Raw genomic sequence first — 24,896 nt, forward strand, 5'->3', positions numbered from 1 at the left:
AGTCACAATTACACAGCATCTTAAAATGTATTTGAGTCATCTCAGTAAGAAGGCCTCTGGCCCCCAGTCCCATTTGGTATACCACCTATCCACTGTGAAGAGTTAAAATGATAGCAGCACACTTCTAGCCCTTCATGCTGAGATAGGGAAAAGGAGCCGGCCGTGGCCCACAGCAAGGCCATGTCTTGCCAGCGTGGCCAGGAGGACTTCGTGAGAGGCAGAGGGCAGGCAGTGCAGAGTGCCGAGGTGCATCCTTATCAGGCCATAGCCTGAGAGGCCCTGTCCCAAAGCAAACTGCTTACCTGAGGATCAGAGAGTGGGGAAGGAGGGCTGGAAATGGAAACGGTTCATGAAAAAGTTGGGTGAACTAGCAGGGCAGGACACAGAGAAACGAAGCATGTCTGAAAGGTACAGTCAGAGGCAGAACCAGGTGAACTGAAGCTACTATACTGTGAACTCCCACGGGGCTGAGACTGCTTCTTCCTTGATGGGGATGTCAATTTAGCGGGAAATATGTTCAATTTTGAACTTGAAATTCCTGTAGATAGGCAAACAAGAACTACCATAAAGAAATTGAATATATATGTATCTGAAGCTCAGAAAAGAGGTGTGAGGTGAACAGTGGGATTTGGGAATCATCAGGCTATTGGCAGTAGCTAAGACCATGAACACTGAAGAGATTACCCAGGAAGAGTGAATAGCTGGGTAAAGAAGATTGGATGGTGGGTCCCTTGGAGGAATTGGCAGAGAAAAATTGAGTCTCACAAAAACACAGTCTCTCTCTCTCTCTCTCTCTCTCTCTCTCTCTCTCTCTCTCTCTCTCTCTCTCACACACACACACACACACACACACACACACACAGGAAATGGCGAGTAGTATTATTTCCCATGACAATTTAGCTGAGGCTGTAGGTACACATTAAGGCAAAATGAAACAAAAATAATTCATGGGAATAAATAAATAAATAAACTGAAATTCCAGCTACTCCATCCAGAAATCAAAAGGCAAGCTGACTGTGGTGGAGACATCTGTTGCCGGCCTCCTGCCCTCTTTCCAGGCTGACTGTATCCTGGTGTTGTGTACCCTGGTCTCAATGGCCATCTCCTTCATGGAAGGTGGTCTCCAGCCCATGATCATGGGATTCTTAGTCCACATCACGGTGGTGGTTTAAGCATAGACATGTGATATAATTCTAGCCAATGAAACATGAGAAAACTTCTGGCAACTTCTGCAAAAACTCTTTACTTGTTCTTTAAAAGGGACATGTGATAGCATTGGGGGGAGAGGCTATTCCCTTTTCTGGCTCTCTCATGTGATCATGTCTATGTGTGACCCTTAGAACAGTGACAGACATTTTGTTACCCTAAGGAGACAAGACTGAAGACAAAAGCCCACATGCTGAGGATGCCTATCCCTCAAAAGTTGAATTCCAAAAAAAACAACCTCCATTCCTGGTGCTGTCAATGAGCCTCTGAACTACCAACCCTGAAATCTCCCTCAGGACAGCTCGAATGGTAAATAATAAGCATCTTTGTCGTTTGAACTCCTTTTTGTTTGGTATTCTGCTTCCTACAGCCAAAAAAGCATCCTGAACACACTAACAAAGCTATAGCAGGACAACTTACAGGTGACTTAGGAATGAATCTAACACTCAGAGCACTCGCCTGTGCTAGCCATGGTTCTGAGAGTTTTAGCCTGTTTAGTCCGTACAACAGCTCTAAGGAGATATTGTTGTTTTCTTCACTTCCCAGATGAAGAACTTGATTTCAGAGAGGTAAATGCAGTTGTTCAATGTCACACAACAAACCAGTAGTAGAACTAGTATTATAAACAAAAGCAGTCTGGCCCCCAAATTCAAGCTCATAACCCGGATGTGAGATTACCTCTCAGATTAACAAGTACAAGCTAGTTGCTCCTACTCAAAGTCAATACCGGGGACCACTAGCAACAGCAAGAAAGTCAGATCAACAAAGCTTTTACTTCCTCGTCAGTGTCACCCGTCCACTCCCTCTCTCCAGCGTTGCCCAGGTCCCTCGCTGTCCCCTTACTCCGCCCCCATGCAAATTCTTCTCACACATCCTACTTGTGTATGAGTTTGCTAGTGTGGCCATAACAAAGTACCAGAAACCAAATGGCTTAAACAACAGAACTTTGTCTCTGGAGCTCTGGAGGTTAGAAATCCAAGATCAAGGTGTCCACAGAGGGGCTATGCTCCCTCTGAAAGCACAAGGGAGAGATCTATTCCAGGCCTCTCTCCTCGCTTCCGGGAGCCTCACATGTTTCTTGACTTACTGTAATGGTCTTCTCCTGTGTTTCTTCCCATTGTCTTCCCTCTGTGTGTGTCCCTCTCTGTCCAAATTTTCTCTTTTATAAGGACATCTGTCATATTGGTTCAGGACCCACTCTCATGACCTCATTTTAATTTGATCACCTATGTAAAGACCACATCTCCAGATAAGGTCACATTCTGACCTACAAGGGGTTTAGGACTTCAACATATGAATTTTGGGGGACACAATTTAACCCATAACAGAAAGGTACTGAAATGCTTTCTAGAGAAGGTTTATTTTGTTGACACAGTATTGACAGGAGGCCATCTTCTCTTAGAACAATACATTTTCTCAAGCCCTTGTGATAAGCAACTCTTCCTTGGGATAAGACCATGTGAGCTCAGCTTTGAGTGGCACAACTGGGACAATGGTCAATGTATAATACATGTCAGGCACCAGGCCATTTGTGGTGCTGCACACCCAGCTCTGGCTCACTTCTTGCGTGTAACTGCAAAATCAGAAAAGGCATATGGTTGCAGCTTGAACACCTACAGGCAATTTCCATTATAATGCTACTGCTATTGCATTTGTGGAAACATAAGGAGTCCCTGGTGACTGATACAACATGCATCAATTTCTAGAATTTTACTTTATAACCAAATGATGTATCCCACTGAAGAGAGTGCTGCTTTGTGCAGAGACAAGGTAATTTAAAAATCATGTTCAAGTTCTTTTTGTAATAAAAATTTAAGATAAAGTAATGTTTTCTTTCTATATGACATTAAAAATGTGACTTGTAGGCTGGAATGCTAAAGAATTCAGGAATTTAGAGAATAATCATTAGAATTTTTGCATGTCCATGCCAACAACATAGGCAATGGTAGGTATACAGTATAGGCAGCCAGGATTTTGCAACAGTAAGCCATATGATCATAAATTAATATAAATATAGGCAATTAAAATTTTTTTAATTAGTCGGTATTGTGAAGTACCGCTTTTGCTATCCCAATCATAGGTTCCAGTAAAAATAAGAAAATGCAAATCAATCAATCAAGAGGTCCCATAAACTTTGTTTTCAATAAATTGATCTGTTACCTAAGAATTTAGTAAATGGTGGCCTTTCAAATCAGTATGGAAAAGATAGAATATCTCTTTCATCTTTACCTCAAATTGTAAAGCAAAATAAATACCAGATGTATTGTTTTAAAAGCTTTTAAAGTAAAATATATATATATATATATATATATATATATATATATATATATATATGCATGAACAGTCTAAGTTCATGAAGGAAATTGATCCACAGATGAAAGTATATAAAAATTTAAAACTTTTCTATGGTAACAAAATTATAAAAATTAAAAAGCAAAGAAAAAACAAGGAAAAAAATTTGCAACACAAAAGAAAATAGCAAATATAAAAAGGTGAATGCTCCAAAAGAAAAATGGTGAAAGTAAATGAAGAACAACACACAGAAAAAAATACTTATTTTACTAATAAGTATATATATATACTTATATATATATAAGTTTAATGCAACACGGGTCAAGAAGATGCCAACAAGATACCTTTTTATACATAACAGCCTGACTAAACATAGCAAACCAAATACTGGTCGTAGCACAAAAGGTATGTATAAATTGATACAATCTTTCTGTGGGCCAATTTGGCAATCAAAATTTATCATATCTTAATATTTTATTTACCCTAAGTGATCCAGAAGGAATACATCACAGATCCATGCTGTAGCAGGTGTCATCAGTGCCCACTCTTATCCCTTCTATGCAGGCAACCTGGTTTCCAACCACCAGCAGCAGCAACTCTGTGCCCAGGATCTTTTCTGGGTAAGGAACTGTGCCAGATCACCCATGAGGCTGGCTGGAAGTTCCAAGGAGTTAACGCCCCTGGGAGCAGTCCTCAACCAGTGATGGACAGAAGTTAAAAATCCCTCACCTTCAATGGGGACAACTGTGAGTTCAAGACAGGCTCCCAAAGGTGACAGTGAAATGGATCCTCGGTTGCTCATGGTGGTGACTTGTTCATTAACAAACCCTGTATTAACTTTCTCCCTTTCTTTTGTCACTTTCGTAACTACTGTTCCCTCAAATAAGCTGCCTATGTTCAGATTGTTATATCCAGGTCAGCATCTGGGGGAAACTAACCAAAGACGTAGGCAAACATTAATCTAAAAGGATGTTCATCACAGTGCTATTTACACTACAGGAAAATTGGAAATATCATGTTAAAAAATAATAATAATAGTTCATCAGTATTATGATATAGTATATACCTATTAAAATATGATAGAAGAACATTTAATGTCTTGAGAAGGAAAGCGGGATAGTGTAATGGTTGAGATCACGGGTTTTGGAATGAGACAACATTTCAAGTTCTGACTCCACCAATTACTAGTTCTATGACTTCAAGCAGTTACTTAACCTCATTAAGTGTCAGTTTCCCCACACGTAAAATGAGGATGACCATAGTATCTCACAGGGTTACCACGAAGATTAAATGAGATAGTTCCGAACAAGTGCTTAGCCTAGCACATAGTAATGATAATCGTCATTACCATTTCATGAATATTACAATATATTATAAAGTTTAAAATACATATTTACCAAACATTCATTTCCATCATTTCAACACACGTATATATATTTATAATATACATACATGTAAAATTTTCACACATATACATGTTTACAGAAGCATAGAAAAATGAGAAATATATGCAAAAATATTAACAGCACGTGTCTGTCTGTGTGCTAAGATGGTAGATAGTTTTTCTTTGTGCTTTTTTATATTCTCTTAATTTTTTTTTTTTTTTTTGTCTTTTTCGTGACCGGCACTCAGACAGTGAGTGCACTGGCCAGTCCCATATAGGATCCGAACCCGTGGCGGGAGCGTCGCTGCGCTCCCAGCGCTGCACTCTCCCGAGTGCGCCACCGGCTCGGCCCCATATTCTCTTAATTTTTAATAATTATTTCTTTTGTCTTCCTATAACAAAAGCTAATTTTAACAAATTTTATGAATAGTTTTAAGGTGACTGAAGAAGGTACTCTAGCCAAATTTCTTCACATAAAAACGTTCCGGTTTGGGCCTAGGGCTAGCCAGTCCTTGCGGGTGAAGTCGGAGAGAATACTCAAGCTTCTTGAGAAACTGTGGGTGCATTCAGTCCGGAGCGTTGCAAATCTGACACTAGGTTCACATTGCCAGTGATGGGTCTCAGTGTCAGTTAAATAGGATGTGTTGTCCTAGAGCCATGCAAACACAAACACTGTCCAAATACAGAGCACGAGTAGTGCTGGCAACTGAGTGACACAGATAAGACAGACCATTGATAATTCAGGAACTTACTGTGTTTAAGCATCAAAAGCAAGCAAGGAAGCTTGAAGCATGATTCACAGCATCGAAATGAGTGAATTGCTACTGAAATGGTGACTTTGTTTTCTTAGATAGTTCTGCACTTCTACAGAATTTCTGATTCCATTAAGTTTAGGCCAGGCCACAATGGAAAAGAAGTCCAGCTTTTATTCACCAGCATCCTTCAATCCATACATCTAGTGTGAATATCATGCACCTGTACTCGCTGGAATGAATGAGCAATGTTATCATTTAGTGTGTTCAGATCAATATGTATCAACCAAAACAAACAAACAAACAAAAAATAAACATCATCTCTGAGGGGCTAACAAATCAATTCTCTCAGGATACTCACTAATTCCCAGAAATCTTTGATCTGAGTTGGATAAATACCTTCAATAACTTTCTGCTGCTCAGCCCTCTAACTGGATAAAATAACCTAACCTTCACAGTCAGCTTTCACTTCTTCCAAATAACCCATAAACTGCTGAAGATCAAAGGTATCAGAACAACAACAACAAAAAAATCCACAATTTTGATCACCATTAGCATTGAATCATTCAGTGAACTAATAGGAAAGTTTTATAGTATGAATTCTGCTCAATCATATAGCAAAAGAAGAATACACCAAACTTCTCTTTGGATTTTAAAAATACATAAAGATATTTAACTTTTTTATTATAGGTAGCCTATGCGTGGGAGATGAATTGGTTTTTTTTCTTCAGTTTTAGAGCAAATTTCTTAGAATATTTTACTTGCAAATGGTTATGCTCAGTTATGTAAGAATTTATATTTTTTCTTGTTAAAAGTCTCAGCTAGTCTAGGCCCCTGTAAGGTTAGCCACTCATGTAATGTATTGAATGCCTCTGGCTGGGCAAGAATTTGAAAAGAGGTTGAATATTAAGAAAGAAAGTAAAATACAGTACATATTGAGTGTGACAGGGAGGCCAGAGCTATAGACCCACCAGCAGAAGATAGAGACCTTGTCACTGAATGTGAAATAGATTCTATGACCCTGACAAATAACAACTTCTCTTTTGACTTTAACTAGTGTGTCCTTAATATGAGGGTTTATAAAGTGACCTCCCATATCCCCAGGTCTAAAATGACAATTCTTTGCCAGGACATAAAGACTCTGGAGTTAGTAGAGTAGAAGAAAGCGTAAAATTTGTCAAATGCCAATGGAAGAAAGAAGGAAGGGCAAAGCTAAAATGGGTTGGTTTGACTGTTTCTGTGCACAGACTCTGCTCAAGGCATCATCTCAAAAACCCTCCACCAACATCAACAGATCAACCATCCATTCAACAACCACTTGCTGAACTTCTGCTATGAGTAAAGCCATGTACAGGAGCTTGGGATACCTCAGGAGGCAAGATAAACAGTCTTTACCCCCATGGAGCTTATATTCCAGCAACAGATACAGATTATACAGAAAATGATTTAATTAGGATCCTTTTATGTGCTGTGACAAAGTAGAACGGGGTGCTCTGACTGGGAGACCATGTAATGCGGGCCTTACGTAATATGGAGAATCATGTCAGGAAAGTTTTTAGAGAAAAATCATATTTACAATGAGTTATTAAGGATGAATAAGAACTGGCTAGGCAGGCAATTGAAATGACATGCATAGGGACCTGAAGCATAAAAGAATACGTTAAGTCCCAAAGTCATCATAATCCCTACCCTACAGGCAAGGCTTACATATATATTTGTCTAATAAGTTACTTACTTATCCAAGACCTCTTTGTTAATGACCAGGTAGTAATGTTCAATATTAGGCCAACTGGAATTGAGAAACTTTTATTCTTCCAGATAGAATCTGCCTGACTACCTTTTGATAACTGCACCTACGTCCTGTTGGTGTCAGGGTTTTGAGGTGGCCCCCAAATGCACACAGTTTGAGTCTCCCATCCATTGGAAGGAGACCTGTTGGTGGTAGATCACTGGATGCCAACTCAAAAAGTTTATCCAGGGCTGTGTATTCCCAAAGGAACACTGGGCATTATGTTTACAATGTGGAAAAGATTACCATTATGACTTATTTACCATCTTTAAAGTTTCTAGTTACTGCCTAACAACACTTCCAACCAACTCTCAATGCACCGAGTTGATTACAGTTATTATTAATCTGAAAGTTAAGAAATTGCTCACAAGAAATCTGCTTCCTGTCATGTACTAAAGCCGCATTCATTTGTCCCAGTTCTTTCTCTCAGAGTGCAGATAAACACTTCCCCATGTCAGGGGGGCTTTTTAAGATCTCAATGGCTTAGTAGGACGCTCTTTTGTGCCTAGAGGGCAATTACTAAAACTTAAGGTAAGTGGGGAGGGGAATAGAAAACGTGATTGCCAGCCCAAACAAGTGAGGTCCAGGGGACGGCTTACGTTGTGCATTAAGTATAATCTTCTGGTTTTCACAAGAAGGTGAGGTGACCAGTAATTAGCCATTCAAGTTGAACACTAAGCAGCATGACTTGGATGTGAAGTAGGCGGCTACCCAGCCCACAGTTTCTGTCATTTGAGAGCTTTGCAGGCAGGAACTCATCTTGAGCATAATAAAATGACTTGCTAAAATGAAGCTGTTTGTGGGTTTGTCTTTGAATATGTGCATTTTGGTTGTTTGGGTTTTTTTCCCCCTAAAAGCATTGGCAAGGATGGATCAGGTCTCTAGCTAAACAATCCACAACAAGACCTCAGGAGGATTGAAACTGGTGTAATGCAGCCTTCACACCGTCCTACTGCTGCCATGGGCTCGCCTTCCCCAACTCCTGCACTCATCCCCATAGTGCACACCCATCTCAAGCTGGCAGAGACGGATCCCTCAGAGCTGTCAGCAAATCCCGCCCATCAGCAAGGCATTCCACCAATATTTGAAATAGCTGTAAATCTCAGTCCATAAACACATGTGTTCAAGAAACATAAAGATTTTTGGATTTCCTTGCATCAAATCAATTTTGGATTCTGAATAACCAGCCCAACCTGGCAGGAAACTTAGCCCAGCCTTGTTTGGGCTGCTCCCACAACCCACACACCAGAATTCTTCAGAAATCTAGGTCTTACAGAGTGCAGGGCCTTATACAGAGTAGAGGCATTGGGAAGAGTACACCAGTATTTTGTCATCTGTCTGCACTGGGTAGTGCTGAGATAGCAATTGTCCCTGTCTACATGGCCCACTGCGGTCTCACCTCTGCTGCTTTCAGGCCATGTGTGGGATGCAGGAATCTCTGGTGAGGTGATTATACCCACTCCTGGGATCTAGCCTAACTTGGGTCCCTCCCCACTGAGGGGTACAGTTATGCGGTACCTGGAGCCTCACTGCTCACAGGAGCCACAGGGCTGTTGTCTCTTCCCAGCCTAGAGAAACAGATTCATTTTTCCCTCATCCATTCCAAAAATGCCTTTATCATTTCTTGCCTTACACAAGGAATAACAAGACTGACTACCTGCTTGAAATGTAAAGAGTGTGTAAAACATATGGAAAACAAACACAATTGAATTCACTGAGTCAGCTTCGTGTGTGTGTGTGTGTGTGTGTGTGTGTGTGTGTGTGTGTGTGTGTGTGTGAAGGAGAGGAAGTTGTGGCCGTGTCATCTAACTGGACATCAGATGAGAATCTCATATCCTCAAAATTCCCCTTGTATATGCGGTTGGTGGGGGAGGCCTAGCCCTGCACAAAATACTCCTGTGCACACTGCAACTTGACAATCACTGAGATTAACCAAAGAAAGCAAGAAGAAGAAAGTCTATTTGCAAATGGTCGAAATCCCTGGTAGTAAAAAGAATATGGGCAGATAATTCCAAAGTATTCCTGCTTGCCTGCAGGATTTACAACATTTTGATTTAATATAAAGCCTCTATAACTTTAATATATGCTAATGGGTTTACTTATTGTTGAGTGGATTAAAGGAGAGAATGTAGATGTTTTAATCAGGGATTAAATTCTAATTTTGTCTTTTTGTAAGACTTTCCCCCCTTTTCTTTTGTGTTCTTCAGTTTTACTATGTATGGATTTATTATTTTCTCTTTAATCCTATTTGGTACTTGTGGAGCACATTTAAGCCCGAGATTGTCATTCTTCAATTCTGGAAAATTCTACAGTGAGCTGTTAATTTAATCAGAACTGACATGACTTGATTTCAATAAGTTATCTGTATGAGAAGCTACATCCAGGGCCTTGTATTCACTGGAATGAGAAGTGGGTGGGGTGGATAAATTGCTATGTGCGGAAGGGGGAAAGCTCTGTGTGGAACATGGTAGAAAAGCCGAGGCTTTATCACACTCAAGTCCTGCTCTGAAGAGGTGGGCTGGAGTTCCCTCATCTGTGTCGTAACACTGTTCAGTGGTCTTCCTCCCTTCAGACAAGCTCTTACTCAGGAGCCCAACGTGAAGCAGCAGTTCTGGCTGAGGGTGAGCTTCTCCTGCACCTCTGCCTGGGGGCAGCCCTGGCAAATCTACCAGCTCTACCAGCTCTTCCACTGTTGGATTTGCAGCCCCCACATGATAGAATGCCCTGTGGAAGCTGATTAAACTGACCTTTTAAGAACCCCATCTTCTGCCGTGGAAATGTGTATTTGTCTTTGAGGTTTGCTCTATCGTACTTCTGGGAGGGTCAGCTGTGGAAGATTCTGTTAGTTATGCAGACACGATTGCATCCTTGGGGGAAGGCTTGAGTCTCTCTTTGGGGTGGAGGAGATAGTTGGGTCTGAATGTAGAGGTGCAGGGAGGCTTTTGGAGGACAGAGGAGGTATACAAATAGTGACTTGAATAATTTAACTTTGAATTTTTAATATGAAATTGAAGGCCTTTCCATGGGGCATGCTCCTCCCTTTATCACAGGTTCCACTACTCCCAATTGCATTACACCTGGCTGGATTCACATATTTATGGTACCTGCTGGGCCCCTACAGCATTTGAATTTGTAGAGCCCTGGCCTATGGATAAAGCGAGTGCTGCCTCTGGATGTATCTAAATTAATGAGGCAAAGAATCCTCCCCACACCTATCTATACTCTCCTTTGAACTTTCAGTCATCTCTAATCTGCACTCCTGTCCCCCAATCCCACAATCAGTATTAATCTCCATTGTCCCTCTTGGCCTCGTTTGGATCTCTCTTAGGGCATAAACCAATCTGTCTCGTATTACCATTTTGTACATATGCGCCTATTACTGATTAAAATATATCTCTACAGTGACTTGGACAGAGACCAGTAATTAATTATTCTTTGACTTGTTCTCAGCTTGGATCAGTCCTGCCCATCACAATGTCCAGAAAAACCATAACCATTGTCACAGCCTCCAATGCCATCACCGCCCACTTCCAATGATACGGCTGCTCTCAAGAGCTGTTTGAGGGCCGAGCCCGTGGCGCACTTGGTAGAGTGCTGCGCTGGCAGCGCGGCGACGCTCCCGCCGCGGGTTCGGATCCTATATAGGACTGACCAGTGCACTCACTGGCTGAGTGCCGGTCACAAAAAAAAAAAAAAAAAAAAAAAAAAAAGAGCTGTTTGAGGGAAGGGAAGACAATAAGGCCAGGGGCAAATCACTCAAATCTGGTGACATTTGGTTAAAAGGAACATCATATGTGAAAAGAAAAGTACGGAATATAATAGACTATCATTCTTGAAGAAATGGGCTTCCTCCTTGCTGCTGATGGACTGGGAGGAAGGAAACATGAGAATGAGTATTTACATACAGAAATGAATTGCTTGTTCCAGCCCTTGCAGTCTCTCTCTCATGGGCTCTGTCTGATGCGCTGCCAGTTATTGCAACAGGAAGGCCCAATCCCCCCGCCCAGGTAGTGGCTCTGCCTCCATCCTAGGTCATTACGGAACCCCAAGCAAAGGTCACCAGTGCCTTTCCAGCCCTGAAATGAAAAGAAAGGTATCATCATCATGAATGGAGCTAGTGTGTAAAATGAATAAATAATCATAGCAAAACCATGAGCACTGCTAGACTACATTCATTTAAACCAAAACAGCTGACATATTTTCCCAGGCTAGAAACCAAAATTGCATTAATGTGCTGCCTAATCGCAATCAGGACTATATCTATTGCCTTTTTATTCAGTTCAAATTTCTGTTACCCAATGTTGAAAGTCATACACCTCTCTGCATTTCCCTAAATGTTTTAATTGGTACATTTTAGTCTGGATGTGTGTACATTCTCTGTTACCTCCCATCTGGGTGTAATTTTCCATAGTCTCCCCTGATGATCTGCATTTTTCTCCTTCAAGTCCCTCCTCTAAACCCACTTCTGTGGATCTTGCCTTCACATTATGCCATTAAAAGCTCCAGCTGGAAGGAAGTGCCTCTGAATGGAGTCCAAGGGAAGAAACAAAGAAGATGGAAACCAGATGCCATTTAAGTCATCCCCATGTGAGTCATCGTTTTCTCCTGGAAAGTGTCTCTCTCAGCGCCATGCATCTTTTCAATCTGAAGCCCACTAGAGAGAAACCCTTCCTCAGTCTAAAAGTGTTTTAGCCATCCTCGGTGGACCTATATATTTTGAATGCTATTGGCATATAGCAAATGTATACATAGTACTAGCCATAACAGATAAATATGTATTAGTTAGGTTTTAGATCCCACATAAGACAATCATTTCCTTCACGGGTCATTTACTCACTCTAGTTCCAGGCCCCTTGCTACCGTTCCTCACCAGCTGCCCTCAGGATTTGAAGTGAATGCTCTAGTTGGATAGGAGTGTATGGCTTAGAAATGCTCAGAATTAAAAACAAACAACAACAACAAAACGAAATAAAACTCTGACCTCCAGAGGTTACAATCAATTCACTCTCGTGTATACCTTTTCCTATTTTTAAAATGCAACTTAAACTGATTTCTGCGTAATAGATCACATCATCCCTGAATTTGAAATCATTTATTCATTCAGTTAGCAAAACAAAGGAACCAACAAAAACCCCAGTTAACGCTATTTACAAAAAAAAAAAAAAAAAAAAAAAAAAGGAAGAAGATCCCTCTTTTTTCACGGTGGCTTTAAGAAACAATTTTCAAAACTTTTCTAGAATGGTATTCAGTTCAGCTGGCAGCAAAAAATGTAATTGGCAAGATCAAATGTTGTTTGAAAAATAATGAATGTGCACATACACACAATATTATATATGTATACCTGTTTGTGTGTTCACGATGGTAGACTGAGAACATGCATTTATATTCCCTTTCAAAATTCTGCTGAAAAGCCAGTATAGGGAATGAATTCGCAACCATGCCGAAGACAGGAAAGGGAACTACCCACTGAGATTTTGATAATCTTCTGGAGGATGGAACGGAAGTGAATAGCATTGATGCATGACACAGAGAAGAGGAAGCAGCATCTCAGATATTCTCGGCAGAAGGCTGTAGAAAGGATGGAAATGTTCTTTCCAACGAAGGCTTGGGGAATCTCCACATTGGGCACTAATAGAGTCAGAGCTCAGGACAGGAAAGGTGAGCCAGAATCGTGTGATGAACTGAAGCTTGTCCAGAGAATGGCTACAGCGTTCGGCCTTTCTCATCCCTATTCACCTTTCCCGTGAATGCAGATGGACCAGCAAGACAGGATTCAGAAACCCTCAGCCCCTCCCCAAGATCTGCTCCATCAAGAAAAATAAGATTTCTCCCTGGGGATAACTAAGGCTTTTTGTACTGGATTTAGCATCCCATAGCAAAGCCCTCTGTTTTGGGTCTTTTGAGGGAAAAGAAAGTCATATTCATGATTCCCTAGGCTTACACCTTAAACGGAAGCTTGCTGGTTGTCATGGCCCACTCACGTACACAGCCAGTCCCCACCTTCAGAAGGAAATGCCTATCAAGGGAACATACCCACCCAGCGGCAGAGAACTGCACCCCCAACTCCCAGCCACCACTATCAATCACCTGGTCCTTCACTCACAGATATAAACAAAGAGCTGAATGATTAAGCTGATAGAAGTGTGAAGTGGAGGACACAAGAGAACTGTTAGGAGTATGGTGTCAAGGGATTCTATCTAAAACCAAAGGCTCCAGAAACAGAAGTTTCAGTATGTTGATTAAAGTTATAATCATCGTGGTTTGCCACCCCATATCCATTTCCCTTCATGTGGCTAACAGAACCCTGATCTTGGTTTGAGGTAGCCATTCCTCCTCCACTCTTAGCCCACATGCCTTGGGCTAATCTGAATGCAACTTCTACACCCAGCATGGCGTATGGGACCTAGGCCTGGGACAAAGTGTGTACCCATGCCCTTGGCCACAACCACTGGTTGTGAAATGAGCAAGCCAAGCCCATCTGCTTAAGTGGTACAGAAAATTACTATTCAGTAATATTCTCTGCCTCCTCCTTTCTTGCATGAGAGGAGTATACTTCCCCGTTCAATTGATTTGGGGTATAGTCATGTGACTTGCTTTGGCCCATGGGATGTTAGTAGACATGACCCAGCATAGGTTCACATGTGTTTGTGCAGCTGGTCTTGCAGTCTTGTACCTCTGTCATCACCATGAGAACATGCTTGGGGTAGGTCACTGGTCCCAGGAAGAAGACAGGAGACACATGGAACACAGCTGAGCTATACTAGTACAGAAGTGTGAGCAAGCCCAGCCAAGATCAGCAGAGCTGTCCAGACAAGCCTAACCTAGACAAGCTAACCTCAGCCAGCTCATGGATACACGAGTTAATTAATGCTTATTGTTGTATTCCATTGAGATTTTATTGCATGTGTGTTTTATCTCAGCATTACTGTGGCAACAGTTAAAACAGCAGGACAAGAAAGACACGTGCTTTCTTTCCTGCTAGTCTAGAATCTAAGAGGATATGGAGCTAGAGTGATTGTGATCACCACATAGAACTTGAGGACGAAGCCTGCAGATTGAGGACAGCTGAGCTGAAATCCAGTCCTGCTCATACCATCTGAGCTCTGGATTCAGGCTTATCTAATGTCAGTTCCACCTCTGATCTTGTTTTTATGAGCCAATAAATTCCCATATTGTTGCTCAAATCAGAGTAATTTGACTTTTTATTCCTGCTTACAATCAGAAGAATCCCAACTGATACCAGAATATATAGGTAACCAATGGGAGAACTAAATTAATAAAAATTAGAAGGGGAGAGAGAGGTGGAGGAGGTGCACACAGACTAATTCCTCATCTTGCGTGGCACAGACTAGCTACTGTTTAAAGTAGGTAAATCAAGAAATGTAAGTATAGGCATGTTTTGTGGACTTAATAGAGATGACCATGTGAAAGAACTGAAATCAGAAATAAAAGCGGCTGGTTACCTGTGATTACAAGGACAGGGGATAAGACAAAATGATGAGGCACCCGTATTTTTTAATCTTAGATAGATCTGTGCTGTCCAATGGGCAGCCATGAGCCACAGTTGGCCATTCAAATTTAAATTAATTAAAATTTAAAACGCAGCCTCTTGTTCACAGTAGCAACATTTGTAGTGCTCAATAGCCAGCTACATGTGGCTAGTGGCTACCATCCTGGACAGAGTAGATACAGAATATTTCCATTGTTGCAGAAAGTTCAGTTGGAGTGTCAAGTGTACTAGAGTGTCACTGTGTAAAGTCAATGAATCAAACAACAGAAGTTGAAATATATTGTTCAAAATTGTGTGATAGTCGTTTACAGGTAGAGACCCTGGAGGCAAACTGCTTAGGTTCAGATCCCAGCTCTGAGACTTCTGAGTTACGGAACCTTGCGCAAGTCATTGATTTTTCAACTTGCTTATCTATAAAATGGCAAACTACATGCAGACCTGTCTAATAGGGTTGCTGTGGGGATTAAATAAGCTAGTAGATATAAGTTATTACATATTTTGAGCTTCTAAGAGTGCCTAGCATATGGTAACCATTAATTTTTTTTATTTTGCATCTTTCTGTAAATTAGACTTTATTTTACTATATGTACATAGTTTAAATAAACTATATATATATACGAGAAATTTATATATGAGCATTTATATATATGTAATATTTTACATGTCACATATATGTACATGCACACTTAGCTCCAGTTCATGGGATTATAAATGCTTTTATTTTCTTCTTTATACATTTCCTTATTTCCCAAATTTTTATACTGATTATGTATTGTCTTTATCATCAGGAAAAAAAACTTTTATTTTTAAAGACACCAACATATTTTGAGATGAATAATGTGCTACATCTGAATCACTTGCTTTTGTTGATTTGGTCCACAGGGGCCCATTAGAGAATCTGCATTATTAGCTAATCAGGGCATCGTGACCTCTTTCCTAGACTATTACAAAATCCTCCTGGCTGGCCCCCTCCCCCAGTCCAGCTCTCCCCCAGCCTCCCAGTGCTGTGTCCACAGTGCTGCCAGAGTGATCCTTCCTCAGCACAGCATTTATAACACTCCCCTGCTGAAAACCTATCAACATTTTTTCATCCTTTACAAGTTCAGTGCCCAGTCTATGGCATGACCCACCAAAGCCTACCCATTCTAACCTTGCCTGCTTTTCCATTTTCTTAACAGCTCTTAAATGTTCCCAAGTCTCTATCAATCCCTTCTCCGTTTTCAACTGGAAGTCCCATTTATTCTGCAAGACCCATCTAACAGTGCCCTAGTCTCCCCAATCAGAGCTCAGAGCTCCCACTCCACCTGGTACCTCTGTCTCAGAGCCTGTTCTATGGAACAGCAGTTATTTGTGTACGTTCCTGACTCACTCTCAATTACATGTTCCTGAGGGTGTGGCATCTTTGCCTTCCAGTGTCCAGCCCAGAAATTGACTCCAAATAATGCTCAATGAATCGTTGTTGCACAGATAGGTTCAGGAAGAAATTATTTTAAAATGACTTTTATTTGTCTTATTAAAACAATAAATGTTTACCGAAGAAAAAATTGGAAAGTTCAGATAAATCAAAAGCAGAAAATGTAAAGCACCTATAATCTACCTCTCAGTAACATTTAACACCTTGGTATTTGTCCATAGATTAGATTCGAGGTTCTCAAACTTTCTTGCTTTATGGCACCCTTAGTGTTCCAGTAATTTTTTCTGGTACTTTAAAGCAAAATAAATTATGTTTACTACACAGCTTGGTCCAAACAACTTAATAGTACAAGTTCACAGTGTCCGTAGGTGTTTCTGTGGGGATTTTAGACTCTCCTGGTGGAGGGGGTGGGGGGGTCTGTGAGTTCACTGCAGTGCTCCAGGATGCCTTAGCATACGAGACCCTCAGCATCGAGAACCAGTGGTCTACACCTTCTAAAAGGATCTTTTGAAAGAAAATATACTGTTACACTGTACAGACTGTTTTGTTAAACTGTTATTTCTATTTAGTAATAAGTAATGAATAATTACCCTTCTTGGTAGCTACTTATCTAACAGCAGCTAATATTTGAGGAGTTGCTAATGTGTTGTTTATGAGGAAGGTATAGTATTATACCATTATCTTTATGAGGAAACCAAGGCACTGAGAATTTAAGAAACTTTACCAATGTCCCACAGATAGTAAGTGGCACAAGCAAGCTATGAACTCAAGAAACCAGGTTCTAGAATCCCTACTCTTAACTACCTCACTCTAATGCCTTTTAATATCCACAACATAGTTTCAATAGGCAGGTCAGAACACAATGGCATTCTATTGGAAAGATATATTAGAATGTATTCAACCAAATCCCAAACATTAGATTAAATAAATATTTAAATTATTTCCAAGTTTTCACTATTCTCAACAACCTTGAGATGAATACCTTTTAAGCTGCATGCTTTCATGTTTATTTCCTTGGGGAAAATTTTCTAGAAGTAGAAATACTTTGTCAAGGGGTAAGATGTGTAAACTCCTAGGTTTGGGGCACATTTTATCAAGTTATTCTACCAGATAGATTGGATAAATTTCTATTCCACTCTTTGTTTTTCCTTATCCTCACTAATATTGAGTATTTTCATTATCTAAAGAAATAATTATCAATAAGTCAAGGAAAAAACACTGTAGCTTATTGCTATGTTAGTTTTCACTGCTTGATGTTTAATGAGGTTGAGCATTTTTATCTTAATAACCAGAATTTATTCTTTTACTTTAGAAGAGAGAGGCAAAGCCTTAGAAGCAAGATGATGGCTGAGACATGGTTGGGACAACCCCGTGCTGCCCCTGTGGAAGTTCCATTCACGTTCAACTCAAGCTATCCATGTCCCATGGTGCTTTGGCAATGAGAACCGATGCTCATTGTAAGACAGTCTACATATCCAACACACTCTGATTTCTGTATCCTAGTGTTCCTAAGGCAGGAAAATATTTCTCAGTTCAGAAAACTTTCTCCAACAAAGAATATATTTATGAAATAATAGAAAGGACAGTAGACAAGGACTCAGGGGATCTTGGTCCGAGTTCTGCAGTGACCGTAGGAGAATCACTTAACATCTCTTAGTTTCAGCTTGTGTGTAAAACGACCAATGCTTCTCAAATGTTTAACAGAGATAGTCAAAAGGTATAAGAGAATGCTAACTTATTCCTAGGGTTAGAAACCTGGGAAGTATTGACCCAAAGAGACCCACTGAGGATGTGCAGTTTTTCTCTTCTTTAAAATTCAGGCCCAAACTGCCTTCTTCTTCACAAGATGTCCGTGTTTTTAATAAATTAAGTTTTGTTTGTTCATTTTTTTTTCACTTTTCTCAATTAGAATTGTTATTCCAGGGATATGTACAATAATTGAATAAGTAGGTTAAGGACCAATACATACTGCCTGGTACTCCACTTTGAGAAAGAATTCTCTCCAAGATTCTTTCAACCTTGTTCAGTGGAAGATTCTAGAGAACAAGATCTGCTCTTCAGTTAATCATAAAATGTGGGGTCATTATCTGGGAAGTGGTCAATTTTCCTAAAGGGGTCAACATTTTTCCTCCCCATCAATTTCCTTGATTCCTGATTAGAGACAGCCCTTCCAGTCTGCCCTGACCATGCCTGACCACCACTGAAAAGGCTGACAATTTAGATGCACATGCTAAAATCACTAGTAGTAAAACTATTTCACCTTCACTCTGAAAGCAGCACCCAGCTTTCTTAAATAACTTACTTCTTTCTACTCTGATTTTGTTTCATGGTAAAGAAAATGTGATGCAGTAATAAGAAATGCTGTTCTCAGTCCAGGAAGATTTAGGCTAAATGCCTAGATAGACCTTGTGCAAATCACAGCTTCCTTGAAACTCAGTTTTTGCTTTGGCAAAAGAGGAATAACAATGGTTCTTATTTTGCCTAACTAGCAGGTGTATGGAAAGAATCACATAAACAAACGATGGGGTTAAGGGTAAGTATTATTTTTATTATTTAACATCCATCCTCAATCCAGAATGAAGAAAAGATCACTTATCACATTACCTATGATAATCCTTCAGTTTGGAATGTTGGCCGTTGGGAAGTGTGTTCTGGGTCCGAGAAGGCTGAACACTCAGCTGGATGCTGCCGTGGAGCTGCCTGTACAAGTTCTCACCAGACACAGGTGAAGCCCTTTTGGAGACAATGAAGGGCATTGTTTGAGCTGGGTGGGGCAAGAAGGGGAGAGTCGGTAACTTGCAGTGAACCTTAGCCAAGCCCCTACGTGGCAAGAAAAGCTCTTTCTCCTGTGACTCAATTTTCTGATTAGGAAGTAACACATAGCTTAAAGATTTAAAACTCCCGGGGCATCTAAGCCTCAGTGCTCCCCAGAGGCAGGTGGTGAGTGCCTCAGTGGGTCACAGAGTGGAGCCTGGCACCTCTGCACCGGTGTCCACCTTTGTCCTGCCCCCAGCACTAACCCTCCCCCTCCACTGAACAAGTTGTACCAGAGAAGAGAAAAAGCCAAGCTTTATCTTGATGCCAGGCAATAGCCCTTGAGGCCAAATTAGACAAGCTGTTAATGAGCAGCTCAAATTGAGCAACGGGAGCAAGCCAGCAAGCACAGGCCGGGCGACAGCAAGGCAAGGGCAAAAACTGCAATAGGACAGAAACGGGAGCCGCCAAAGCAACCAGAGGTAAAAGGAGCTCCAAGCTCCAAATCAGAAAAAGTGGGACATAAAAGGATCACAGAAAACGAAGTGACCAAACCCCTCCATAAAGCTCCCCTGTATGGGCTGCTTGCAGTTTGGCTTTCTTTAGTCTGCAGCCATTGGTTTCTGGGTATTTCTTCATCTGGAACAAGGGTAGATGCATTTATGTCTAAAAGCTGGGCAATGAAAAATTGTCCCCAGTTGGGGAAAACAAAAACCAAATCCACAGATCATACCATGACTTCATCCCTCTTGCTCTCCAAATAATGGTTTGTTTCAGAAAAGATACTCTTGCTTTGACTACATGAGATGAATATAGTAAAATGAACTTTATGTCACAGGAGTGCATGCATTTCCTAAGGGAGAAGTCTCAGATGTTAATTTCATTTACCAAGAATAATATTCAGGAAATGATCGTCTAAGCACAAGCCACACATTTTTAAGTTATTCTTCCCAGATTGGTTTCTTACTGTCTTTAGTTGCATGCGTGTGTCATTTCAGCTGGTGATTAGTTACTAGCTTTTTTGTTTGTTTGTTTCGGGTGTTTCTGTTTGTTTGTTTTGGTTTGGTTGTTTTCTTCCTTTTCCTAGCTTCAATTAGACAGACAAATAGCAGCAGAAAATAAGAGTGGTTACCAGCACAGCCTCTGCAATCTGAGGCCCAACTCTACCCCACAGGGCATAGATCGCTGGGTCTAGTGTAAAGTGAACATGCGGGGTTCTTGGTGCAAAAATTATTAACAATTTCAAGTCAGTGACCTCAGAGCATTAAACCAGGTGCCCGGCCCTTCTGGACACAGGGCTGTATTTGACAGCCCAGGTCACACATCCATGAAGCCAGCCCTGCCTCCCCATGCTAACATGTGACATGAAAGTCTACCTCACAAGCCTCAGCCTTCTTATCTTTAAATTAAGGACAATAATAGTTCTTATCTTGCAGAGTTGTGGAATGATTAAGTGAGATGATATCTGTAAAATACTTTGCACAGTGCCTGTCACATACAAGTGCTTAAACATTATTAGCTATTGCTATTACCAATTACCTGCTTATTTATAATACTATTAAGAACCTCGATATCCGTGCAAAATGAGGAATTGGGACAATAACTAGGGAATGCAGGACAGTCACCTTTTCTTTTCTTTTCTTTTCTTTTCTTTTCTTATCTTTGAATTACCTGAACTAGAAAGCTTTAACATAAATGACCCAAATAATTACTTTAATTATCATCACTTAGTTTGGCAATGAGTAGATCTGGTCAAATAAAACTTAATATGAAGTTGTAAAAATGTATAGTAAAGGTCAGATGTTCCATAGAACATAAATCAAGCTAAGATTTACACAGAAGAGTTGAAGAACTAAAAAGTTTGAAGAATGAAGAACTAATTTGAGGGGACAGTGCAAAAGTGCTGGTAACCATTTTGAAATGACTGTCACTTACTGCTGGTTTAAACAATCTCAGTGAAAGCCTCTATACAAATTCTTTCCTTTTAAAAAGAAGCTGGTGATTAAGAGAGAACTTCTTAGATTAAAAGATTATATTATAAAATGGTCCAATAATACAGAAAAATATAGAGTATAATGAAATAAACACTAACAGTGTACTCAATCCTATAGCTTTAACAAATCTTAACATCTTTACATATATGCTTCAGATTTTAAGACTTTTATTGTAAGATATAAAACAAAAATAGAAACTCCACAAAATAAATGCATAGCTTAATATAAGGTGGACACCCTTGTAACTACCATTAGATCAAGAAACAAACCTTGAACACCCACCCTGGAAGCCCTCCATGGGCCCAGTCTATTCACAAGCCCTCTCTTCCCCCAAAAGTAACCATTATTCTGACTTTTATAGAAATCACCAAGAAGGAACTTTTATTGTAGTTTGAGACAAAGAGAGAAAAAGAAATCAATTCTGGCCATATAATACCACAATAACACAATTGATAAATAGTATCATATGTAAGAACCAAAATCCAAAAAAAGTAGAAATTTCTCTTGGGCAATAAAAGACTTCCTTTACTCCCCCTCAAATGATGGAGAGCCTTCCTCTCTTTTCCCTTCTCTCACACATGGACTCAGCATTTTCCAAATTAGACCCACTTTGGCATTTTGCAACCTATTCAACCTCTAACAGTGAAAATACACTGCCTCTGTTTCTGTAATTATTTAGCTGAAACCACAAAAATTGGGTAATGTTCAAAGTTGGAAAGAATAATTAGCAAGTCTATTAAGGTCTTGCTTCTAATGTCAATAACTATACTTTTGATATCAAGATAATCATGTCATGTTTTTGCTTTTATTTTTATTTTTAAAAGATTCTGCTTTTAAAGTTGGTAGTATCTGCAAAATTATTTCTCATCCCATATGTATGATGCACACACAGCCAAGACCCACGTAAGTTCAATGCTTGCATTTTATTTGATCCACAGTCTCTTAGATTTGAAAGAAACCTAAGACTTTTTTAACCTCTCCCCACTTGGTCTTCACTTGATACCTACAATGGACACATAATACATTACTTAAAATTAAAGGAGGCAGTTTATATATTAGTCAGGACTCTGGTTGCAAGTAAAAAAACCCTCGAACTAGTTTAGGCAAATATGGGAATTTACAGGCATATCTAACCAAACTGCAAAAAAAATAAAAAATAAAAAAGGGACAGAAGTGACTACAATACTTTCAAAATATATATAGTTTTTTGTCTTAGCTCTGCCTCCACATTGATATGTTAGCTTTCCTACCCCAAGTTGGCTTTCAGAATCCAAAGGCTGTAGTCATAGCTGCCCCCAACTCTGGGCTCACATTTTTGAGCCTCACCTTCCTAATGGAAAAGGGGCTCTCTCTCTACTCTGGATGAAAATGAATCCTGAGTGTGTACAATTGCCAAAACTCTGAAAATGTGCACTTAAGATATGTGCATTGTATGTAATTTTTATACTGAAAGGAAAGCCCACTATACACAAATATTGAAACCTACCTAATGAATGCAAGTTGAAATATTTATGGAGCGGAGTACTAATGACTGCAATCTACTTTGAAATGCACCAAAAATAATTTGAACTAATAGCTGGTGAGATGGGTAGATATGTGATAAACCAAAAGTAGTAAAATGTTAATGGCTAATGGCAGAGTTTAGCAAGTGGATGTTCACTAACTAATTCTTTCAGTTTTGTTGATTGTTTGAAGTTTTCCTAACCAAGTTTGCGGGGTGGGAATCAATCTTGAGGAAAGTCTACTTAAACTATCTTGGGTCTCCTACCAGCTGTGACCCAATGTGAGTTAAGACACTGGCCCCTTCACCAACGTCAGTTGCCTGCCATTCGCCCACCCATTGTGACCAGTGAAGCTTGCCACACAGCTCCTGTTCAGGACACATGTGAGAGCAGGGAGTGGAAAGATAAGATCTTGCAGGGCAGAGTGAGTCCACGCAAAGGAAAAGGCAAAGCACAGACACAGCTACTGGAGCATATTGTCACGAGGCAGGCAGCCACCCTAATGTGACTCCCCAACAGTCTTCAGAACAGCATAGATGATACCTTATAATTGGGTCCTTGCACTAGGATGGTATCTTTCCTTGTCATTCACAAATCAAAACTAGCAATAGAATCTTATTTTTCTTACCTGGTGACTTTTAAGTACATGTCACAAGGAGTTGGGAAAATTAGCAAAATATGCCAGACTATAAGTGGCCAGTATTTCAGAGTAAAGACATACTTGTCTAAGGATGGCTAGCTTTCAACCATTTGCTGGATTTTGGCTTAACAGTGAATCAGTTTATGTCATTTGGCATCTGGCTCCTGTAAAGCCCAGATCCTACACTTAAAAAAAACCCATCTAAACAAAGGTTCTTAAACTGGGGTCTACGGGTATTGACTAGGTTAGGTTAGGTTAGTAGGTTAAGTTTGCTTATGTGTGAAGAAAAGAGGGGGAGGGGCTCGCCTTTTCCTTCCAGTAAGCAACTGTTCTTTAGTGTACGATTATGTATTAACGTATATATTTTTGTACTAAATTATTAAATGGCCCCCCATTTTTTTTTTTCTGACTCTCTCTCTCTCTCTTTTGCTGTCCAGCTTTTTGGAGATTGGATTTTATCGGGAATTTTAATAGTCAGCATTAGGAGGTAATACACCCTTGCCTAGAAAATTCAAAACATATTTGCATAGTTTTTAATTGACAGAACATGAGGTCAGGTTTGCTAAATGAAGCCGCGTGTCCTCAAGTTGGCTGAGAATTGACACACGTAAGCCAAGGCCATCTCGGCCTTTTGTCCTTTTCTATTTGATTTAAGAACATCCTCAATTCTCCTCCATCTTTTCCTTCTCTACCAACATCCCACACGTCAAAACCAGTAACTTGGGCTACTCATGTTAATTCCAGGCCAGAACAGCGAAACAGCCATTCCAGATCCAGCCAGCCCCTCCACCCCGGCTGGTGCCGAAGCACAGAACTATACAAAATGACCAGCAACTAGAATTAGCCACACAGGCTTTTTTGAATGCATTTTTCCCTTAGATTTTATACCCATTAATTTCTGCAAGATCTACAGCAGCCGTTCTCAAATTTTATTATCATGAAGAAAAAATTCCTGGGAGCTCTATATCTAAAACTGTTGCTGTTGCCTTCTGCCTAGCCCTTCAAATTTATAAATACAAATTTAAGTAGCAATAATGATGACATCCGCTAGCACTTAGATAGAACTTATTATACACCGGACATGATGCTACTCCCTTTACACATAGGAGTTCATTTAATATTCTTAACTACTCAATGATGTTTTTATTAATATTTCCATTTTATAGATGAAAAAATTGAGGCACACAAGAGTTGAGCAATTTGCCCCAAGTTACATGGCTAAGAGGTAGCAGAACTGTGATTCAAACCCAGAGACCGTGCTTTTAACTACTAAGCTGTGAACTTGAAGAAATTGAAGCAGTAAGTGTCAGCCTAAGCTCACAGAAGCAGGATAGAAACCTGGATTTGCTGCTTGAAATGCTGGGTCCTTTTCTGGTACAAAACAAATAGAACCAGGATGAATCAAATCAAATAAAAAATGTGAATCACATCAAAAATTTCTGAGGAATTTCCTACAAAAAAGGGATAGAAGAGAGAGCCACACCAGAGTTTAAACTTGGGTTTTCTAACCCCACAGTGACAGAATTTGGCTAAAGTTCACAAATGTGTCTATGTGAGTAACAACTATTCAGAAAGGATGAAGAGATTTGGCCAAATCAGCTCAACCCCAATCTATAAAGGTATCTTGAAAGATAGGAACTGGACTTCCCAGGTTTCTGG

This window comes from Cynocephalus volans, chromosome 7 (assembly GCF_027409185.1).
Source record: "Cynocephalus volans isolate mCynVol1 chromosome 7, mCynVol1.pri, whole genome shotgun sequence".
Taxonomy (NCBI): domain Eukaryota; kingdom Metazoa; phylum Chordata; class Mammalia; order Dermoptera; family Cynocephalidae; genus Cynocephalus; species Cynocephalus volans.